At 37.0% G+C, this 12,447-nt stretch overlaps 1 protein-coding gene across 1 annotated transcript in view; it reads right to left on the bottom strand.

Annotated features, from left to right (window-relative positions):
- Positions 1 to 6,388: 6,388 nt before the first annotated feature.
- The window catches only part of gria3b (glutamate receptor, ionotropic, AMPA 3b), a 333,461-nt gene continuing 327,402 nt past the window's right edge, over positions 6,389 to 12,447 (bottom strand). The window contains exon 16 of the mRNA XM_034181373.1: positions 6,389 to 7,552. The gene's annotated coding sequence lies outside the window, so the exon portion shown is untranslated. The remainder of the gene's footprint in view (positions 7,553 to 12,447) is intronic.

Genomic DNA, 12,447 nt, shown 5'->3' with positions numbered 1-12,447 from the left:
GTGGGCATTAAAAGTTATGAGTCGCTTTTTTTCTCAGTACTTGTGCATTAAAGGCACCCAACAGATCAGGCTACCGATCGCTGCTAAGAGTGCAATGCTGTTAACATACAACATTAAAAATGAGTTTCGCTCAGCGCAAATACTGCAACAGGAACATCTTCGATGAGCCGTTAGGACATTTCACCACACAAGCATATTATTGCAAGTGTTTGTAATATACTCCAAACGACAGACACAGCCTCCACAACACCTAGCAGCTGCATCAAGCGGACTGACTTACCGACACACAGTGAGAGTCAGCATCCGCTCAGCCACTGTCACCCAAAGTGACCACACCCCTAATTTTATGAGCATACCTTTATGGCTTAAAACTTCTTAAACTAAGAAGAAATTCATGGGGGAGGAAACTATCTATAGCAGGGGTATTCATCTGATTCCAGAAAGGGCTGAGAGGGTGCAGGTTTTCTTTGCAACCACCCACTGCACCAGGTGATTTCACTGATTAACATCACTTTGAGCTGATGGAATCAGTTAATCAGTGAAATCGCCTGGTGCAGTGGGTGGTTGCAAAGAAAACCTGCACCCTCCTGGCCCTATCTGGAATTGCTACATTTTCTTTTTTCGATAGGGCTTCATTAGACGTCATCGAAGCTTACCGCTTCATTTTTCGGACTGCTGAAGGTGAGCATTAACCTGCCAGCAGTTGCGATGCAATGCAAGCATGCAAAGCCGCAACGTATCACAACATACATCATCCCACAGTAGAAAATGCATTACCTGGAGAATTTCATGTGTCGATAACTTATTTACAAGAATCTTATGTCATCTCATAAATCCTTGATGAGTTTTATGATGTAGAACAGGGCGCGGCTGGAGGCCAGTGTATATGTTTACTTAACATGTTTCCAACAGGCTTAATATCTTAACAGAAGACAAAGGCAACTCCAGCATCCACTATCAATAGATGGAATTCATCAAGTTGAAATTTTCTCTGTGATGCTGCTAATGGCTGCCGACAGTGATTTCCATTGAAGAAAATTGAACATTTCTCCCACCAACACCTGACAGGCAGTTTGTAAAAGCTGCATCATAGAGCAACTAGGTGTCCATAGATGGGTTTCCACCATAGACTGGACTGGACAAACTCTTCATGACGTCACCCAAATATTTTGTGAGGAATGCCTTTGAAGCTGAAATGTAATGTTTCTTGGTGTCACCATCTTGGCTTTCCAATGTTCTACTTTATACAAACTATTGCTATAGCTAATGCATGTACAAATACATGTTAACTCGTAAACAATGATTAAAAAACAGGAAAATTAAAGGCTAAAAGGTAGCTGAAATCAATGGGTTTTTTTAATGTGGGAGTGAATGTTTTTCCCCAGGAAGTGCTGTGAGCCACCAGTATAAATATGAACACTCAAGATACGGATAAAATGTATTAACCACACAACAAACCATATCATCATATTTGTAACAAAATAATTAGAAAGGACAAACAAGCAGCTTGCTTGCCACCTTCACATGGGATGTCACTCAAGGTGACCACACCTCTAATTATTCATACAATAGCTTAAACTGATGAGTTATATAAAAATTCACCCAATATAGTTACAATGAGAGGGAGAAACAAGCTATAAACATTGGGGTCCAAACAATATGGATAAAAAAATGGCAATGATTCCTAACATTGTGTTATCAAACCCTTATGATGAACAAATGTAAATGAGGCTTTATGTTTTATATTTTAAACTTGAAAAATTATTATAAGTAAGTATAAATACAGTGAGGAAAATAAGTATTTGAACACCCTGTGATTTTGCAAGTTCTCCCACTTAGAAATCATGGAAGGGTCTGAAATTTTCGTCTTAGGTGCATGCCCACTGTGACAGACATAATCTAAAAAAAAAAAAAAAAAAAACGGAAATCATAATGTATGATTTTTTAATAATTTATTTTTTATGTTACTGCTGCAAATAAGTATTTGAACACCTATGAAAATCAATGTTAATATTTGGTACAGTAGCCTTTGTTTGCAATTACAGAAGTCAAACCTTTCCTGTAGTTTTTCACCAGGTTTGCACACACTGCAGCAGGGATTTTGGTCCACTCCTCCATACAGATCTTCTCCAAATCTTTCAGGTTTGGAGTTTCAGCTCCCTCCAAAGATTTTCTATTGAGTTCAGGTCTGGAGACTGGCCAGGCCACTCCAGGACCTTGAAATGCTTCTTACGGAGCCCCTCCTTAGTTGCTCTGGCTGTGTGTTTGGGGTCATTGTCATGCTGGAAGACCCAGCCATGACCCATCTTCAATGCTCTTACTGAGGAAAGGAGGTTGTTTGCCAAAATCTCGCAATACATGACCCCATCCATCCTCCCTTCAATACGGTGCAGTCATCCTGACCCCTTTACAGAAGAGCACCCCCAGAGTATGATGTTTTCACCCCCATGCTTCACGGTTGGGATGGTTTTCTTGGGGTTGTTCTCATCCTCTAAACATGGTAAGTGGAGTTGATTCCAAAAAGCTCTATTCTGGTCTCATCTGACCACATGACCTTCTCCCATGCCTCCTCTGGATCATCCAGATGGTCACTGGTGAACTTCAAACGGGCCTGGACATGTGCTGGCTTGAGCAGGGGGACCTTGCTGCCCTGCAGGATTTTAAAGCATGACAGCATCATGTGTTACTAATGTAATCTGGTCCCAGCTCTCTTCAGGTCATTGACCAGGTCCTCCTGTGTAGTTCTGAGCTTTCTCAGAATCATCCTTACCCCACAAAGTGAGATCTTGCATGGAATCCCAGACCGAGGGAGCCTGACAGTCATCTTGTGTTACTTCCACTTTCTAATAAATAATCATAACAGTTGTTGTCTTCTACCAAGCTGCTTGCCTGTTGTCCTGTAGTCCATCCCAGCCTTGTGCAGGTCTACAGTTTTGTCCCTGGTGTCCTTAGCTCTTTGGTCTTGGCCATGGTGGACAGGTTGGAGTGTGATTGATTGAGTGTGTGAACAGGTGTCTTTTATACAGGTAACAAGTTCAAACAGGTGCAATTAATACAGGTAAAGAGTGCAGAATAAGAGGGCTTCTTAAAGAAAAATGAACAGGTCTGTGTGAGCTAGAATTCTTGTTGGTTGGTAGGGGTTCAAATACTTATTTGCATCAGTAACATACAAATAAATTATTAAAAAAATCATACATTGTGATTTCCAGATTTTTTTTTTTTTAAGATTATGTCTCTCACAGTGGACATGCACCTAAGATGAAAATTTCAGACCCCTCCATGATTTCTAAGTGGGAGAACTTGCAAAATCACAGGGTGTTAAAATACTTATTTTCCTCACTATATAACCAACAACCAACATACAACCCCTGGCAAAAATTATGGAATCACCGGCCTCGGAGGATGTTCATTCAGTTGTTTCATTTTGTAGAAAAAAAGCAGATCACAGACATGACACAAAACTAAAGTCATTTCAAATGGCAACTTTCTGGCTTTAAGAAACACTATAAGAAATCAGGAAAAAAAATTGTGGCAGTCAGTAATGATTACTTTTTTAGACCAAGCAGAAGGAAAAAAAATATGGAATCACTCAATTCTGAGGAAAGAATTATGGAATCATGAAAACAAAAGAACGCTCCAACACATCACTAGTATTTTGTTGCACCACCTCTGGCTTTTCTAACAGCTTGCAGTCTCTGAGGCATGGACTTAATGAGTGACAAACAGTACTCCTCATCAGTCTGGCTCCAACTTTCTCTGATTGCTGTTGCCAGATCAGCTTTGCAGGTTGGAGCCTTGTCATGGACCATTTTCTTCAACTTCCACCAAAGATTTTCAATTGGATTAAGATCCGGACTATTTGCAGGCCATGACATTGACCCCATGTGTCTTTTTGCAAGGAATGTTTTCACAGTTTTTGCTCTATGGCAAGATGCATTATCATCTTGAAAAATGATTTCATCATCCCTAAACATCCTTTCAATTGATGGGCTAAGAAAAGTGTCCAAAATATCAACGTAAACTTGTGCATTTATTGATGATGTAATGACAGCCATCTCCCCAGTGCCTTTACCTGACATGCAGCCCCATATCATCAATGACTGTGGAAACTTACATGTTCTCTTCAGGCAGTCATCTTTATAAATCTCATTGGAACGGCACCAAACAAAAATTCCAGCATCATCACCTTGCCCAATGCAGATTCGAGATTCATCACTGAATATGACTTTCATCCAGTCATCCACAGTCCACGATTGTTTTTCCTTAGCCCATTGTAACCTTGTTTTTTTCTGTTTAGGTGTTAATGATGGCTTTCGTTTAGCTTTTCTGTATGTAAATCCCATTTCCTTTAGGCGGTTTCTTACAGTTCGGTCACAGATGTTGACTCCAGTTTCCTCCCATTCGTTCCTCATTTGTTTTGTTGCGCATTTTCGATTTTTGAGACATATTGCTTTAAGTTTTCTGTCTTGACTCTTCGATGTCTTCCTTGGTCTACCAGTATGTTTGCCTTTAACAACCTTCCCATGTTGTTTGTATTTGGTCCAGAGTTTAGACACAGCTGACTATGAACAACCAACATCTTTTGCAACATTGAGTGATGATTTCCCCTCTTTTAAGAGTTTGATAATCCTCTCCTTTGTTTAAATTGACATCTCTCGTGTTGGAGCCATGATTCATGTCAGTCCACTTGGTGCAACAGCTCTCCAAGGTGTGATCACTCCTTTTTAGATGCAGACTAACGAGCAGATCTGATTTGATGCAGGTGTTAGTTTTGGGGATGAAAATTTACAGGGTGATTCCATAATTTATTCCTCAGAATTGAGTGAGTCCATATTTTTTTCCCTCTGCTTGGTCTAAAAAAGTAACCGTTACTGACTACCACAATTATTTTTCCTGATTTCTTATAGTGTTTCTTAAAGCCAGAAAGTTGCCATTTGAAATGACTTTAGTTTTGTGTCATGTCTGTGATCTGCTTTTTTTCTACAAAATGAAACAACTGAATGAACATTCTCCGAGGCCGGTGATTCCATAATTAATGCCAGGGATTGTACATCGTGCTGCCTTCACGCGCATTGGCAGTCGCCATGTCACATCACTCAGCATTTGCATGAAATGCACTTCTATTGCACATCTATTTTGTCCCCACCTAGCTGGCGGCATAGCAACAACTTCTCTCTTGTTGCTGTAAAATGCTCACTCTGATTGAAAGTGACTGTTGCGTGTAGCTAATGTGACCAAGGGGTGATGAAGGATCGAGCCATGCTTGACAGTATTTTAAACAATGCCGTTGGAGCATCGTCTACTGGTCAAATTACGTAATGATACCATTTCTAACAGGCAAAGTGATTTTCTGCATTGTTTATTTGGTAAAATAAAACGTTTCATATCAGCAAAAATGACTCAGATGAAAGAATCGGCCAATTGTATAGTTCAGCCTATATATTGGTCAGGTTCTAATACACACCCAAATGTTGTACCAGGCTGAAAATATTAATTTCTCCTTTTAAAATTTGGGATATGAACATATGGGTCTATGACGAATTACTCAGCATCAGAAGTTGCTGCTTAGTTCCAATAAAAGTCTAAAACAAGCAAAATCAGTACAAACTTTTGATTAGATGTTTTACATGATAAATTAAAAGCATAAAAGCCACTAAAAAAACAATTTTGCTCAATATGACCCCTTTTAAAATGTGACTCTTCCAGTTATTGAAGACCACAGAGCCATCTGCAGTGTTTTATTCATCTTTGTAGGGATTTGGGATGACATTAACACAGACACAGGTCCCTTTCTGTACATTTTATTTACAAAAAGTATTAAAATTCTCTGTACAGCACCTCACTAATGAGGCTGAGCAAATCATGCATGCAGTTCTTGCTCTTTTGTACCCACTACTACGCCTGGTGAATTTGTTCCTGCAGAGGTGAGGCGTACAAAAGAAAAAAAAAAGTGTAACTGATTTACAAAAGATTCTTCTTTTGTAAATCAGTTACACTTTTTTTCCAGAGCTGGATTTCTAACATTAGCTTCAGGTCAGCTGTGAGTAGCAAAAGCTCATCAAGCATCACTATTTTCACATGCAATCTTTCTGAAACAAAAAGGTAAACCAATTAATTATATTTTTATATAATATAAATCATTCTTATTTATCTAATTGTACACCCCACTTGCTTATATATTTTTCACCATCAGTTTCTTTCAATAATAATAATAATAATAATAATAATAATTCTATCTTTCCATAGTTTTAGGTGATTTGATAACTATCTATGGAGTCACAGTCTGTTTGAAATAGAGAGAGAGAAAAATATTACAGCAGTATGGAAATAATGTGCTAAGCTTCAGGGCACACTCCCTGTTACAAGTTTGTATAAATCTATTTTTCTTTGTCGTTTTCTTTTTCCATTTCTTACGTGAAGTCACCAGACACTGTAATGTTTGTGGAAAAAAAAAATTGAAAAGAAACCACAGCTCATTGTAAAACATGGCAAACAAAGTGTGACGGTAAACCAAAAAATACTACAGTTCAAAAGCCATTACTGTTATCCTTTTTTGTTGGATTGCAGTTATTCTACAGTTGAATTATCATTTTTGTTTGGTTTTCCTTTCATATACAGACTCAAAATGACTCTAGACTTCGAGGGACAAAACTGTCTGGAGCAGAAGATTTTCAGCAAGTTAGTTCCTTTGATATTTTACAAACTGTAAACATACAGGTTTTATTGTTATTTATTGTGATTATTATTATGTTTTTTTTTTTTTTTTAAATCAAGCATGTATACTTGCTTTACACACTCTATGTCATACAAAATACACTTGGCAGTATTGAAGTGTGGATTATGACCTGGTTCCTTCGTGCGTAAAGCCGAACCAGATCACCTTCACGAGTCCCCATTAAGCGTTCAGAAGACCACAGCAGCAGCACCAGAGCGGAAGAGTACAAACAACACACTCTAAACGGCATTTTGCTGCAATGAGATCGGGTGTAAAACAAGACCCAGGTCACTGGAAGTGACTTACAGCAGTATAAAATCCAGTGTCTAATACCCAGTGTACAGAATAGGTCTAATAAACTTATTTGAACACATTGAACCAGTGAAAATCTGGCAGCAGAAGAATGAAGAGTTATCTGTGATCACACTGATTACAAGGAAACAATTACATCTAAAAGATTCGTCTTCTGGCACTTCGAGATGTGCTTAGGGTTGCAAATGATGGCTTTATTCTCTCATTCGTCATAGTGCGCCAAGATGTTTTATTAGTTTTATCGCTCTACCATTCTTCTGTTTTCTATGAGTTTCAAGCAAAAAAGCAATTCTGTTGTGAGTGAGTTGCATTGATTGGACTCTGAGTTCATTAAGGCACTGAGCGGAAGCGCCCACAGCGGCTCTTCCCGTGACCAGTCCGTTCGTGTCTTCATTGCAGGTCGTGCTGTGTCCACTCCAGAGGATTTGGGCTTGAAGCTCAATCCTCGTGATCCCGTACTCCTTTAGATGGTTAAGTCACATTTGTGTTGGACGATGCAAATCGCTGTAAAAACAAAACAAAACCCTGTTTCAATGCATAGAAAACACAGATAGTCACCATATGACAGTACATGTAAATGCCACTATGTCGTGTGTGTGTGTGAGTAATATGTTGTACCTACTATATATATATATATATATAAAATATGTATGTATGTATGTATACAGTATATATGCATGTATGTATATAGTAGGCACAGTTCCGCTAAACACTAATTAAGAAAGCTAAACCATCAGTGGATCAATTAGCTCCCTCTAAATTTAACTCAGCTAACTTTCAGTCTACTAACATTTTTTTTTTTTTTTGCTGGTAAAGTAAGTAAAGTTTAATGTTCAAAAACGTGTGTAAACCCTAAAATCATACGTTAGTTCCTGTCTGTTGTGTGTCTACAACAGTCAGGTCGGTGTTCTGTCGAGATGAGCTCCCGTAGCATAAATCAACAGTTAGTGTGTCTGCTTTAAAGACAGTGTGTACATGCACATCTTTACTTTTTTAAAGTGAAAAGACACTTATTGCTGTATTTTTATGTAAAGACAAAACTTGAGTGGGTTTTCTTCAGTGAGGAAGCTCAACGCGATGGATGAAGTTTAGATTAGCAGTCGCATTGAATGCAACACAGGTGAGCCATTCCTGTGTTTATAAATATAACAGAGATAAACTGTGACTTACTGCTTAACATTGTGATTTACTGCTTTTTATAAAACGATGACCGTGTTTGGCATTTTATTTTTTATTTATTTATTTTTCACGCATTTGTTTTATGTTTGTGAACGCAGCTCCGTTAACGGTTTATAAATATATAATATAGAGATAAACTGTGACTTCTAGTACTGCGATTTACTGCTTTTGATAAAGATGGTGGCAGTGTTTGGGGTTTTCTTTTTTATTAATTTAATTTTCGTGCATTTGTTTTGTGTTTGTGATACTGGGAATTTACCCAGCAGTCCTTGCAGTGCTTAAACTCAAAACTGACTTATCAGTAGCAGACAGATGTGACCACGACCGAGTCAATACTAAAAGTTAGCGGTTAGCTGTAACTTCTGCTAATTTATTTAGTGGTTTATCAGTTTAGCCTTGCAAAAGTTAACTTTCAGTTAGTGGATTAATGGTTATTGAAGCTAACTTTCTGGTTCGATGTGCCCACCACTGTCTCTGTGTGTGTGTGTGTGTGTGTGTGCACATGTGTGTATATATATATATATATATATATAAAATGAAACAAACTGAGTTGAAACAGTAGACTGTTGAGGATTAACACAAATACTGTATTGGCCATTTCGGAATTACAGCCATTTGCTTCAATTTTCAGAATTCAAAACAAATTGGACAAAATAAATAAAAGGATCATTTATAAAACAAATTAGTTTCACTGCAGAAACTGTGTACACCATGCGGGGACACAAATGTATAGTTTCCATATGCATTACATTTTACAGTGTAAAATACACTGTGCATATAATCTCATGCTACCTTAAAAAAGAGAAAACTTTATTAAATTGCTTCAGCTCGCATCACTCAAATGGATTAAGTTAGTCTTCAGCTTCTCTCCATTTTTCACTTTGTGCCACCACAGTGGATCCACATGTCAGTTTGACAGAAGTTTCACACGGGATGCACTTCCCAATGCAACTCCACATGACATGGAGAAATGGCGGTTTTGAGCTGGAAACCTTCAGCTCTACAAACAAGTGCACTAACCGCTTGGCTGCCACACTGCCTTTTTCAGTGTTGCCAACTGAAGTCCTTTATTAATTTGATCTAACACTTCTCTTTTCCAGTGCAAATGGTGTGAAATCACATCTATCTCGAGTTAAATGAACTGTATTATAGCGTTAAGTCAACTCTATTATCATATAAATAAACCATATTAGAGTCTATCAACTTAATTTAGCACAATGATTTACACAACTGATTTAACACTGTTTTAACTGATTAAACACTGATACAACTGATTTAACACTGAAAGCTGTTTAAACACTGTGATACAACTGATTTCACACTGAAAGCTGTTTAAACACTATGATACAACTGATTTAACGCTGAAAGCTGTTTAAACACTATGCCACAACTGATTTAACACTGAAAGCTGTTTAAACACTTTAACACTGAACGCTGTTTAAACACTATGATACAACTGATTTAACACTGAACGCTGTTTAAACACTATGCCACAACTGATTTAACACTGAAAGCTGTTTAAACACTTTAACACTGAACGCTGTTTAAACACTATGATACAACTGATTTAACGCTGAAAGCTGTTTAAACACTATGCCACAACTGATTTAACACTGAAAGCTGTTTAAACACTTTAACACTGAACGCTGTTTAAACACTATGATACAACTGATTTAACACTGAACGCTGTTTAAACACTATGCCACAACTGATTTAACACTGAAAGCTGTTTAAACACTATGATACAACTGATTTAACACTGAAAGCTGTTTAAACTATATGCCAGAGCCAATACAACAAAATGATAGAGTTGATTAAACGCTCTGACATGGCCAATTTAACACTATGATAGGGTTGAATTAACACTGGGCTTTGATTAAACACTGTGATACAGTTGACTTAACACTGAGTCTTGATTAAACACTGATAAAGCTGATTTAACACTATGATATAACTGAGTTAACACTATTGAGTGTGGCCACATGTATTCCCTTGTCAAGACTATGATCGTTGTCAAAGGATAGAATGTCTAAACTTGAAGCCAATTCATTTTTCTGAAACTGTACACAACACAGTGAAGACAACAAAATGTGGAGAAACCCGCGTGGTGATGAAATCTGTACAAACCCATATGCCTTAGTAACAACGGGGTGTCAGAACCCTGGTTGTGAAAGTGAAGATTTATTTAGGCTTTGGTATTTTGTTTTAATTTATACTATAATTATAATTAAAATATATAATTGTTAATTATATAATTCATATAATGTATTGATTTATAATGTGTAAAAATATAATTTATTAATAATAAGTAATAATAATAGTAATGATATATAATTAATAATACATAATTAATTTAATTTTTATTGGCACAGGGAGGCCCAAACCAGAAATGCCAAATTTTGAGTCCACAGTGAAACAGGAAATGTCACATGTTGAGCACTTCCTGGAGTGACAAGAGATTAACCTGTTTTTCAGTATGTTGTTTTTGTTGTGGTATGTTTATCCTCTGTAAGGTTTTGTGTAACTTTTTTGTTTGTCTTAATAAAAAATAATAATAATAAAAAAGACCTTGCGTGAATTCAGTGGAAAGTTGACACTGAAACAAGAAATGCTAAATGCTGAGTCGACACTGAAATCAGCAACGCTAAAGTGAGAGGCGCCCTGCACCTTGACAGCTTTTGAGGTCAGTCAGTGACTGTTTAGCGTGTAAATTACATGTAGAAATAGTTGGACCTTTTGAAATAATTAAGCTAAAGGGTTTTAGCCATGCTAATGCTCCCCAGAACCACTTACTGAAAAAAGTCTGAAGGACCTAAATGACACAGTGAGGAGCTTCACTCGTTCATATCAGTGACATATACACATTATCATAATATAAAAGAATTTTCTGCATTCCAATATAGAGAAACCTGAATTTTAAATGTTTGTAGTGAAATTAAATAAATAAAATATGCAAAGGCACAATGATTCCCAAACATATGATATTGCACAAAACAGGATGTGTAAATAAGGCCACGTGCATTATCAGAGCCAATTATGAGGGTAAAAACCAGAAGTGAGTTTTATTTTCATGTGAACATTTTCTTTCTGTGTGTAAAACTGCTTCTACACTATCATGATGTTGGTGACAATGATTGCTGACAAGTGCTGAAGTGGACGTTAAAGCCAAAAACCCAGACAGCATCATAGTAATTCCTGATAATCAGCAGATATTTTGGCATTAAACAACCTGACCATTTTGTGACAACCCGTCCATCACTCTTGTTGATGTCTTGGTTGGCTCGTGGTCAATTTTAACCACTCTGAATCAGTGTTGCCATAGTAACTTTGAAAATTTGCCTTATTAGTTACTTGATACACTTACTACATTAGCAGTTGCGGACAGTGTTGCCAAAGTACGTAACTTTGAAAAGTTACTTTATTTATTACTTTATAAAGTTACATTTTAAAGTTACTTTATAGTTCCTTCATTAGTACCTGCAGACAACTTGTCAGCAGCTGCTGAATATAACTAATAAAGTAGCTAGTAATCTGACTTGGTTAATTTTAAAATTGAGTACTAAGAAAAGTAACGATTAGTTACTTTGCTGATTAGTTACTTTGCTGATTACTCAATCTTAAGAGTAACCAAGTTAGATTACTCATTACATTATTAGTTACATTATTTATTAGTTGTACGTTGTCGGCAGCTCCTAATAAAATAATTGCATGAAGCTGCTAATGAAGTAATGGTATAAAGTAACTGTATAAAGTAACTAAAAAAGTAACTTTCAAAGTAACTGTGGCAACACTGGCTGCGGACAGCTTGTTGGCAGCTGCTGAATGTAACTAATATTGTAACTAGTAATCTAACATGGCTAATTTTAAGTTTGAGTATTCAGAAAAGTAGCTATTAGTTACTTTGCTGATTTCTCAATCTTAAGAGTAATCAAGTTACCTTATTAGTTACATTACTGTAATTATTAGTTAGAAGTTGTCAACAGCTCCTAATAAAGTAACTGCATAAAGCTGCAAATGAAGTAACAATATAACGTACCTGTGGCAACACTGCTATTAGCGTATTTGCAGCCATTTATGGTGCATCATGGGAAATTTCCTGTCACATTGACATATGAATGGCTCTGTGTTGTCATGATTTATTCAGAAAGATGACACATTTTTTGAACATTTCAAAGGAGCCTCGTCGACACTGGGCCACCCACAACATATGACAAGTGATGGTAATTTTGAGAAATGGCCAC

Source organism: Thalassophryne amazonica, chromosome 11 (assembly GCF_902500255.1).
Source record: "Thalassophryne amazonica chromosome 11, fThaAma1.1, whole genome shotgun sequence".
Taxonomy (NCBI): Eukaryota; Metazoa; Chordata; class Actinopteri; order Batrachoidiformes; family Batrachoididae; genus Thalassophryne; species Thalassophryne amazonica.
The sequence above is the reverse complement of the archived record's forward strand: the minus strand, read 5'-3'. Positions and strand labels throughout refer to the sequence as shown.